Source organism: Protopterus annectens, chromosome 3.part0 (genome assembly GCF_019279795.1).
Source record: "Protopterus annectens isolate FY-2018-M chromosome 3.part0, PAN1.0, whole genome shotgun sequence".
In the NCBI taxonomy this organism is placed as follows: Eukaryota; Metazoa; Chordata; order Ceratodontiformes; family Protopteridae; genus Protopterus; species Protopterus annectens.
The window spans coordinates 1,819,244,616-1,819,257,290 of record NC_056731.1 but is presented as its reverse complement, the minus strand read 5'-3'; positions in this window follow the sequence as shown (position 1 = coordinate 1,819,257,290).

The window sequence follows — 12,675 nt, the reverse complement described above, 5'->3', positions numbered from 1 at the left end:
TTCGTCGTATTTGGTATATATGCTTATACGGTTTACAGGAAGGATCTATATGGCATCGTTTTTTGAATTAAATACACCTTGTGGATGATCGCGGATTTACTGAACAACAGTCCTTGAATTTCGGATGATTTTCAACATATATTGGAACTTTTAAGCACATTTCCTCTTCTATAAACATTTGGACATTAAGCTACAGTAGTCATTCATTGATACATGGACACTTAACATATGGCCGAGCATATTTTTACATCTTGACAAGTATGTTTAGGCTACATTGACCTTTGGGTCAGTGGTACATTGCTTGCTAGTTAGTTTTTAATTGATTAAGGATTTGTTATTGCATTCAGGACTTTTCAAATGTGGTGATTTGTTTTGTATGTAATTATTTCCATATGAGACTATATTCTGTATGATATGTTTCATGACTATTGCACTATAACTATAAGCTATCATTGTATTTGTCATCTAGCTTGGATTTTTGAATCAAGCTGATATATGGAACATACACACTTTTCAAGTGTCTAAAGGATTGATATTTAAGTACCTATGCTGGTATTTTACCTATATTACAAACAGAATCTGGATTCAGACTCTTTGGTAAAGGTAATGGTTACAGTCCTGTTGTACACTTTATGAAGGGCCTTTCCCTTTTTTTTTTTTTTTTTTTTTTTTTTTTTTGAATTTCCAGCTAGATTATATTATTCTTGCTATACATGGAATTTTTCATATGTACAATTTGTGACTATACAGCAACAGAATTTGGTACTTTTATATGATCATTGCTAATTATTATCTTTTTGCATATGCTTTTTGTGTAATGATCACTGTGCTTGTGAGTATCACTGTGCTTGTGTTATGATTATTTAAGGGCACATTTTGTATGCATAGACTGGGGTCATTATACCGTGGAACTCTTTCCAAGGTTGGCCTAAAGGATATATTTCTTAAGGTTGGACCATATTTTTTCCTCCCTTGTTTTTGTATTTTGACATAGGGTTATATAAGGGATATATCCATCTCATATTATTTAGATTTTACTTCTAACATGTTGTTCATTAACATTGGGTTATATAGAAATTGTTTGTGTACCATTGATACCAAATTGGCCCACTTATACATGTTGATTTAGCTTCTCGAACTTTTTCTAATTGCTATTTGACATTTTTGGATTCCATATTAATGTCCTTTTTTAGGATTTTTAGGTGATTAATCTGTTTTTGATTTGAGAACTGGTATTTTTCTTATATCAGTAACATCACTGATGCTTGTTGCACGGATGATCATTTTTCTATACTAGGGATTTGTACTCATAGTTCTGGGCATACTTGTTTATGCAAGCAGACCATTCAGGCTTAACGATATGTTCTACTATACATGTGGATGTTAACAACACAACATTAGTGTTTATTATATAAGTTTTAGAATAAATATCCTGTATATAGAACATTAGGAACAGTAACTTTTGATGAACCTCTATATTGTGTACTGGGTGGCTATTGGTTTGGAATTGGTCCTGATAGCATTTTGATATTTCAACATTTGTTGACTTTTGGGTTTAACATTTATGGGTATTTCTGGTCCTGCCCTTATTACATTTCTCTTTTTGAATTATCTATTTGACATTTTTGTAGTTAACTCCTTGGACAACCTTTTCTCTAATATCATGGATTTAGATAAAATCCTGGATGGGTTGTGTGCTGATAGGGAAGATTTGGGAATTTTTGGTCTCAACCATATCCCAAGCAGCAATTCTAACCAACCAGCTACTAATTTAATAGATGATTGTGAGGTCTCTTTTCGAAATTTGGAAAAGGGCCTGAAGGGACTGAGAGCCAATATTTGGCATCTAAGGCTATTTAAAGCCTATCTTTACAAAAACATGGCACCAAGAGGATTACGTATAAAACTGCATCCGCTTGTAGGCAGATCTGAACAGAGACTTACAGATGAATGGGATGCAGCTCTTCGAGAGGGCTCAATGGTTTTTGTAAAAATTTTAGCTTCTTATTACGAAAGAATAATAGATTTGTGCCTATCAGAAGTGAAGGATCTTGCTAATGAATGCAAGAAATATCAGTCCAGCCCTAAGTATTTGGAATCTTTAGACAGATTGTCCAAGGAATTGACTATGTATGATAAAACCATCAAAGATAGAAAAATCAAGAAATTCAATAGAGATATTAATGATTATGATAAGGGACATCCTTTCCAAACACAGAGAACTGTGAGATTTCAAGATAACGTCCCTAATGTAAATAGGGGCAGGACCAGAAAAAGACCCAGGTCTATATTAAAAAATAGAGACCAATTTCACACGAGCACCTCAGGGGAGGAGTCATCTTACACTGACAGTGAATGTGGTACTATAGCTAACTCACCACTCAAAAAGAAAATCAATACCCAACACCCTTTAGGTATGGGAGGAAATCCAGAGGGGGGAGGAAACATAGAAACAAACACATCCACAGATTCCATGACGGGATTAATACAAGCACTACTGAAGTAACAACTCCTGTTTCTAAAAATGTTCTGAATCTATCAGATCATGTTCTTACAGATGTCCAGGAGCAAGTTTTGAATAAAGGATTAAACTTTGTTCCCAGTTTTTTCTCTGATGAATATCAAACCTCGTTGGATGTCATTGACTTTTGTCGTAGACTTAATCTTAAACTGTTTTTTTCTGAACAGGATAGTTCTAGTACTCAAAAATCTACTGATTTTACATTTTATAAATCTACCTTTCAGCCACCTATGAATAAAAATGTAGCCATTTTTCAACAGGCGGTGTTGAAAGATTTACATTTCCCCCTTTTTGAAGCTTCGATTAGTACAGATAACATCACCACTGCAGAAAGGGTGGCATTATCAGAACTTCGCGCTAATCATAATATAGCTATTCTTCAAGTGGATAAGGGTGGTGCAGTGGTCATTTTGAACATGGACTATTATGTTAATGAGGGTTTACGGCAACTATCGGATGGACATTGTTATATGAAAATGGAGATTGATCCCACTAGCCAATTTAAAAAAGAGATTGATTTATTTTTACAATCTGCATTGGAGGAGGGTATCATCACACAAAAAACTGTTCAACATTTGCAGGTTAAAGATCCAGACAGACAAATCTTATATTTACTTCCGAAAATACACAAATCTATTACACACCCACCAGGAAGGCCAATTGTTTCTGGCCATGGCTCCCTCACTGAACCACTTTCTGCATTTTTAACTCAATTTCTGAAACCTTTATTGCCACTTGTCAGGGGTAGAATCCAGGATACAACACAATTCTTGAAAATCATTGAGGATACTCAGCTTGAGCCCGAATGGTTGATGTGTACATTGGATGTAAAAATCCCTTTATACCAGTATACCACACTGGGCCGGGCTTCAAGCTTTGGAATATTGGCTTGCCAAAGCAGAACTTTATCCTCCAGGTTTCAATACTCTGCTTATTTGTTTAACTGAACATGTCCTTACTAAAAATGTGTTCTATTTCCAAGGGGATTGTTATTGGCAATTGCAAGGTACGGCCATGGGGGCTTCTTTTGCCCCAATTTATGCAGATCTTTTTATGGCTTACCTGGAAGAATGCCTTATTTACAATCCCCTACATAACATATATCTGGTAGAAATGGATATATGGAGGAGATACTTAGATGATTGCTGGATGGTGTGGCGTGCGGATGCAGATTATCTCCAGGAATTTCTGGAATATCTCAATAACAACATTTGGGGTATTGAATTTTCTGTTACATCCAATAGGGATATGATAGATTTTTTGGATGTCACTGTATATCGTAACAGTGACCACACACTTAACACCAAAATCCATTGGAAATATCCCCAGTTCAATACTTTGTTACATGCAAAGAGTATGCATCCACGTCACACCATCCGCAACATTCCCAAATCTCAATATTTGAGAATTCGGAGAATTAATTCTTCTCATGAGGACTATACAGTTGCAAAGGCTGATTTACAATCCAGATTTTTGGATAGGGGTTATTGTATCTCTGATATTGAATCTGCCAGAATTTGGTCAGATAGGCAGGAAAGGAACACATTGTTGGAATATAGGGACAAAAGTAAACATCCCAATAGCCAAAACATCAGACTCATCACCACTTTGGGTAAAAATCACCAAACAGTTAGGCAAGCGGTGAACAACAATTGGAATATTTTCTTAGCCAATGAATTTTTGAGGGGTATCCTGGATAATCAGTGTTCATTTTCATTTAGACGAGGAAAAACGTTGGGTACTTTGTTTTCCCATTATAAGCACAGAGAAAGTGGTGCAGCCAAATACAAACAACTTACAATTATGGGAGATGAGTTATTAGGAACATTTCGATGTGGACATTGTATATCTTGTGCCCAAGTCAATCAGTTAAAACAGTTTACAAGCTCCAACACAAGTAAAGTATATGACATCAGAGTTTTTGGTAATTGTTCCACCAGTTGGGTTATTTATTTGGCAACACACCAATGCAAATCATTCTATGTTGGCAAAACATCACGTTCATTAAGAATTAGAATTGGGGAACATCGGAGTGATATTTGTAATCATAAAATATCCAATGCCCTCTATTTACATACTATCAAACATCCGAGTGCAAAGTTTATGTTCACCATTATAGATAAAATTACAGGTAATAGAAACAATCAAACAGGCTGGCAAGGAATATTAAGCCATAAAGAAAGGTACTGGATCACACACCTTGGTGCCCTATTTCCACCTGGTCTTAATGACCATTTATAATTCATAAAACTATGATAGTTATTAAGTCATAATTTGAATACACAGTACTAAATATTGAATTGATTTTGTTACTATTAATACCTTCAATATTTATGTCATTAGGAACATTTATTCCAGACTATTGTAATAGGCAAACACTATTTATATGGTTATATATATTTTTATATACGTTTGCCTTTGTCATTTTCTTATTATTGTAATTAGGTATTATTATTTTGTTGAAGTATATATACACTTATGTGTTTTGGTATACACCTTTTATCTACTGTGTTAATTTACTTCTGTATTAGGAGCCTTTAAAAGAATGTCTCTTTTCTATTGGTTAACAGTATTATATATACTGACGTCTGGTTGAGGTTCACATTTTGTTTTTTCTTACTCACTGAAGAAGTGGTGCAAACTAGTATGAGTATTACAAGTTATTAGTGAGGAACATTTTTGTCCGTTTTTTTTACCTCATAATAAACGGTGGAACTACCATGCTGGCCTTTTTGTGTTTGTTCTAAGCTTGGTTGGCCGTGCATGCCGTACGAGCGAGGACTGGTGTTTGGTTATACTGTCTTTACACCATGGTACCCCCAGTACATGTCCCAATGTCCACTGTATGGGGACCACTGTTACCATCAACCATACAGGTAACTGATAACACTATCTAGCCCAATGATGCATGTGCTGTGTGCAACTTATCTGTAACAGAATGGACACACTGACAAGGTAGTTAGCACTGATAAACCCAGGTTTCTCAGATGTGTATATGACTGTTATGTGTTTGTCAATATGTATATGACAATATGTCACACTATCTATTGTTCATAAACAACCAATACATCACCCATTACCATATGGTACAAGGCCAGGTGATGTTCTTCACTTAACAATTAACCTGGGACACACCTCATCCTAAAAGCTGTGTGGTGTGTGCAATTAAGGCCACACACATTAGTAGCAATAAGTACCTAGATAGGGGTTCTACTCTCAGTGTTGCCAAGTAAGAGAGTGTGTGTGTGTGTATGTGAAGGGATCTACTTCATTTTGCAGAAAATACATGTCCCAGGAGGTCAAATGCTAACATTTCACAGGTATCTTGTGGAAATTCATTCCATCAAAACTAGTAGTAGATGTGTAAATGCCCTCTTCCCCACTGTATAGCTGGTATATATATATATATATATATATATATATATATATATATATATATATATATATATATATATATATATAGCTGTGTGTGGATCTTGTAGACACAGCCAACATCATTGTGGTTATTGTTGTGTGTATGCCCCCGTTTAGTCTGCTATAATACTGTACAGTTTATGTTAACAGGTTAAGTAGTTGTCAATCACATTATCTGCGATTCTACACCACCCCACACCCTCCAAAGGGTAGGGCTGTGCCATCCACACCAACCCACCTATGTTTACCAAGTTGAGGATTGCACTACATTGGGGAAGGGGGACATATACCCTGCCAGTACCATCATCAATGATGTTAAACTAGCAGACTGATTATTTCCCAATGTGATATTGTGCCTATTCTGTCTTAGTGGAATTACATTGACTAAAATGGGTTCCCTGCAAAAGTACATACATCCATGTGTACAGTATTCTCTGTGTATTGCATCAACACCAACGCCCCTGTGTGTGTGTGTTATACACAAACATGTGATGTGTACCACCCAGTGCACTTACCATTGTCCACTGTAGAAGGGCTGCTGACATCAGCCACAATGCAATCACCTGTTTACACCCCTCAGACCTATCAGGCATGTGGCTCATGCAGTAACTGTTATACAGACCTATGGCTTTCAGCTGTACCTAGGATATGGCATAGGCAAGGTGTCACCACAGTGCCATACCCCTTGTAGGAAACAACAGCAGACTGACATCCTGCTGACAAATAGACACCTACAACACAAACAGAATACATTATGGAGACCACAATCACTCAGTGTTAATAACAGCTATAATGTATCATGGCTGGACAGCGACACATCCTGACATGTAAGTATTAACCTTTAGTGTTGAAAACATGTTACACAGCATTACATTGGTAAACCTTAGTACAGTCACCCTGTGCATCAGAACCATATTAGCCTGTCCTTGCATCGATGTTATGGATGACAGGGATGTGGCACCGGTATCATCATATGCATAGGGTGTGTTGTGGGTTTGCCAGAGACCTAGGCTGCCATTTGGTTGACATCATGTGTATGTGTTAGGGGGTTTCTTTATTAATTGGGCTGTGGAGATGTGGTGTGTATAGGTATGGGGTTGCCCTAGGTGTGTTGGTGATGTGTCTGTGTATGCATGCACACAGTTCTGCCATGTAGCTGCCCTATACAGGGGTTTGTTGGACAGCTGCAGACTGTACCTGGCAGGTTGTGCAGTTTACTGTCTCTGGCCATGGACACAAGAACTGTGCCTGCCAGGGGTTCCACAGGCACTACCAGGTACAAGCCAAGATATGGTACTCTTCCCTGATGACATATGTCTGCTGGATACGGGCCCCTCTTGGGACCATCCAGGGCCATGTGCACATGGCCTGCTATGCTGTGGTGTGAACAGCTCCCCCCTGCAGTGCTGGTACTGCCACAATGGGAGCAGCTCTGACTTGTTGCACGTCCATGTCGACCTCCACCTGTTGGTGTTGCTGACCTATGTCTACATGGCTTTCACACTACTGCCACCATATGCTCAAGCACAGACATTGTGCAATCGAGGAGTCCCACCATCTCATCCAACCATCTCTCCAGGAACTCTGAAAAATAATGATGGCCACCTGCAAGATCACAGATGTTGTCAATAATAGCAGAATGAGTAGCCCTCTGCCGCCTCAGACCCTGTCTGGTATAACATTCCATATGTGCCTGCGCCTCCATGATGGCTTGAAACATGCGTCTGGTGACACCAGCTGTGGCTGTGTTCTCAGCCATATGAAAGTCGACTTTCTGAAAAGTCGACCATGTGAAGGGTCCAATATATATATACATATATATATATATATATATATATATATATATATATATATATATATATATATAAAACACACACTATGATGAGGAAACCAAAATGCCAAATGCAGCAACACCACAAGTAACCAGAAAAAGCTGCAAAACGCCAATAACTAGTCCACTAAGAGAAAATTTATTGCACCAACAACAACGAGATAAGCGCTTTCGTCATTCAGATTTCTGTTGAAGTCTGAATGACGAAAGCGCTTATCTCGTTGTTGTTTTCTCTTGGTGGACTAGTTATTGGCGTTTTACACCCTATGATGACTTACATCTTGTCATTCAGTGCTGATCTGTGCAGTTGACAGATGTTATGTCCATAGCAGTTGTTCAGCAGGACATCATTACAACAAGTCTTGATGGGACATATAAATCTTTCCACATCATCTATCCCATTATTACAGACCAAGTACTATATTCAATTACATGCATATATGTTTCACATACCTGTTGTAGTATTGTCCTCTCTTCTATGTACAGTTTATGTGCCCCTTGTTTTATATACTTTTGGTTTGGTTTGTTTGTAGTTTTAATTTCTCTCTCTCTCTCTCTCTCTCTCTCTCTCTACAGGGATTGTTCTGCATGCTATGTTATTGATATCATCCTGACATCGTACAGCTGAGATGGATTGCTGTTAACTTGTGGCTGTGTTGTGTAGGGTCCTGGGTATGAGACTTGCAAGTGTTGGTTATTGTGTTGCCAGGCAGATCTGTTCAGCTGTGGAGGAGGGGATATCAATAATTACAAGAGGTACTTATTATATATATATTGTTATTGACTATTGCTAAACCAAGTCCAATCTGACTGGTCACACAGTATGTGCTGCCTTAACCTAATGCTCTCTTACATTTTTCTTCTATTTTTCTTTCAGTAATCCAAACCACCCATCAGGTCAAGCAGGTCTCTGCCCCCCAATACCATCAACGGAAATTTCAAACTTCTCTTTTGAGTACTGGGCACTCAGAAACACTGTCCTGCAACTAACAAGACTAAACACTATTGTAGGTTTTTAACTTCAAGTGTCTAGACAGTAAAATACCTTAATTGCACTAACTTAAACAAATGTTAGTGAGTGTATTAGCACATTCTGTTGTATAGTTCCTTAATCAAACCACTGTACTGATGAGTACATCACCAGGAAGAAACAGCTGCATAATACTCTCCAGTTAGTGCCACCCTCAAACTAAAGTCTATTTTCTTTTGAGAAACACTTAAATCTATAAAATAGAAGTTCATTACCTCTCCTGTTTCATCTGTAACTAACCCCTGCTTTAATTTTATATCCATTTAAGAATTTCAGGGTAAAATTCAAAAACACTTCCCAAAAATTGGAGTGAGACTAACAATAACTATAAAAGAATCTAGACATTTAAATGTTGATTGACTCTGATTTCTACTTATCCTGACTAAAACTCAAGATCTCAGTTTACACATCCTCTCCTTTGGAATGGCACTTTCTCTGCCTCCGGTGTAGCCTCATGTGCAGCCCCGCTCCATTCGCCCTCGCTACGCTCAGGCTCACTTCACTCCCTTCTCACCCCCATTCCCACCCACCCCCATATCATTTCCTTTATCCTTCTTCACCATTTCCCTCCAATAATCAAACCCCCTTCCTATTTCCTATCTACCACAGTCATTCAACTAACTACACATAATCTAGCTTACCCATACTTCCTCCTCTAACTTTAACCTTCTTCCGCCCAGTAATCACCATGCATACACCACTCTTCTCCACTGCAGTACTGCTATCACTATGACTACTCCATGTTCTAACATCCTCACAACAGTATTAACCCTTATATCATTATACACCTATCCATACACACAAGTATGACACCTCTTATACACAACAACCAATACTCATATCTGAATTCATCATTCCCATGAATGTACAACTCCCCAAAATATAAACCCCTCCCATTCCATAATATCTACAAATAAATCAAAATACACTAAATACTACCTAATAACTATCAAACCTAACTACTATTCTATTTCACTACTCCCATCAGGTGATATTCACCCTAACCCAGGACCTAGTCCTAACTTTACTACTCCTCACAATACCTTATTAACCACAAGTAATTTACCAAAAAAGAGCAAACAAATCTCATTTTACTCTATAAACACTCTAAACATACTTAAAGTTAGCCAACTTCATGCTTGGATATCTGCTTAAAACCCAGCAAACCCAGCTCAATGACTATACTACTATTATTGTCATATATATCTACATTCCAGCAGGGGACAACAATAACTATAAAAGAATCTAGACATTTAAATGTTGATTGACTCTGATTTCTACTTATCCTGACTAAAACTCAAGATCTCAGTTTACACATCCTCTCCTTTGGAATGGCACTTTCTCTGCCTCCGGTGTAGCCTCATGTGCAGCCCCGCTCCATTCGCCCTCGCTACGCTCAGGCTCACTTCACTCCCTTCTCACCCCCATTCCCACCCACCCCCATATCATTTCCTTTATCCTTCTTCACCATTTCCCTCCAATAATCAAACCCCCTTCCTATTTCCTATCTACCACAGTCATTCAACTAACTACACATAATCTAGCTTACCCATACTTCCTCCTCTAACTTTAACCTTCTTCCGCCCAGTAATCACCATGCATACACCACTCTTCTCCACTGCAGTACTGCTATCACTATGACTACTCCATGTTCTAACATCCTCACAACAGTATTAACCCCTTATCATTATACCCCTATCCATACACACAAGTATAACATCTCTTATACCCAACAACCAATACTCATATCTGCATACATCCTTCCCATGAATGTACAACTCCCCAAAATATAAACCCCCCTCCCATTCCATAATATCTACAAATAAATCAAAATACACTAAATACTACCTAATAACTATCAAACCTAACTACTATTCTATTTCACTACTCCCATCAGGTGATATTCACCCTAACCCAGGACCTAGTCCTAACTTTACTACTCCTCACAATACCTTATTAACCACAAGTAATTTACCAAAAAAGAGCAAACAAATCTCATTTTACTCTATAAACACTCTAAACATACTTAAAGTTAGCCAACTTCATGCTTGGATATCTGCTTAAAACCCAGCAAACCCAGCTCAATGACTATACTACTATTACTGTCATATATATCTACATTCCAGCAGGGGACAACATTCCCTTATTGGAAAGCATTCTCTCCTACCTCTCCCACAACACCCCTAATGAAATTGTCCTCCTTGGGGATGTGAACATAAACTGAGAAACACTCACCAGTCTTAACCCAACATACCATATATATCTATATAGCTTTTCACAACGTATCCCCCACCCTACTCATACCAATAACACTCATTGTACCAGTACACTCATTGACTGGATTCTTGTCTCAAATCCCTATAAATACTATAGTCCTGAAACACTCTCTCACTCCCTAAGTGACCACTCTCCAATAAAGGTAGTTAGACATACCTCCCACTTATCTAAACCACATAGATACATAACTTGTCATAAATTATCCAAATTCAACCCAGAAACTTTTAATAATCTCTTACTCAGAATAAATTGGAACTTCCTCACCCAGTTCCCACTTGATAAAGCAGTTCAAGCTTTTAACTCAATCTTCCTAAATATTTTAAACATACTAGCCCCATTACGGAAAGTAAGGATAAAAGTTACTATATCCCCTTGGTTATCTAAGAATACTCACACTCTCATGACAGCCAGAGACTGAGCCTGGAAAACTTGGACCCAAGCTAAACTACCAGCAGATCTGCAAAAGTATAAAGAACTGAGAAATAAGACAACAATTTATAAAAATGACTTCTACTATAACCCCTCCAGCTGCCTTAAAATCAGATAAAAGAAAATCTGGAATGCCATAAACCAAATACTTCATCCTGGTAATCCTACTTCACCTAATCCATCTCCTGACAAATCTCCCAGAAGGACTGCTAACACCTTCAATGCCTATTTCCTTCAGTCAATAGCCAAACATTTCAATCCTAATCTAAAATACTCCAGTAACAATGTTCCAAATTGCTTGGAACTTCTACCCACAGCCAACTCGGCAAACTCTTTTTTCCATAAAGCAGTCCCTACTGCTTACATCAAAACCCTTCTTTCCAAAGTAAAACCATGCTCTGTTTCTGTTGCTAGTATCCCATCTTACTTTCTTCAGATTGCTGTTCCCTCTATTGCTTTGCCAGTATCTATTTTAATCAGCAGTTCCATCTCTGAAGCAAAAGTACCTGCTATCTGGAAACAATTCTACACCATACCTATTCACAAAGGTGGCAATTCCACAGAACTCTCAGACTTCAGAGCAATAGATATCCTCTCTCCTCTGCCTAAAGCCTTAGAAAAATGTATACATACACATCTAATGCAATATCTTTTATAAGGCACACTTCTCACTACCACTCAGCATGGTTTCCGACCCAAACATAGTACCACTACAGCTCTACTTTCTTTTCTCAACACCATTTCTATAGCTAGAGATAATCATAAACATATCTCATGCTTATTCCTTGACCTCTCAAAAGCCTTTGACACTGTCTCACATCCTCTGTTACTGAATAAATTATCTGATCTCAACTTCTCTACTACAACAATAGCATGGTTCTCCATCGATCTCACTGACTGACAGCAATCAGTAAGATGGCACTCCTCACTATCATCTCCCCTTCCAGTGAAAATGGGTGTTCCCCAAGGATCCATCCTTGGACAACTACTTTTCAATATCTTCACCAACACACTCTACTCCTCTTGTCCACAATCCTCATTAGTCCAATATGCAGATTATATCCATAAATACATTTATCTACATATATAAATACATTTCCTCTACTGTTGAATGACTGTGCTGGATGATATGTTTGAGAAAACATCATTTTTGTTTACATCTGAAGTGGCTTA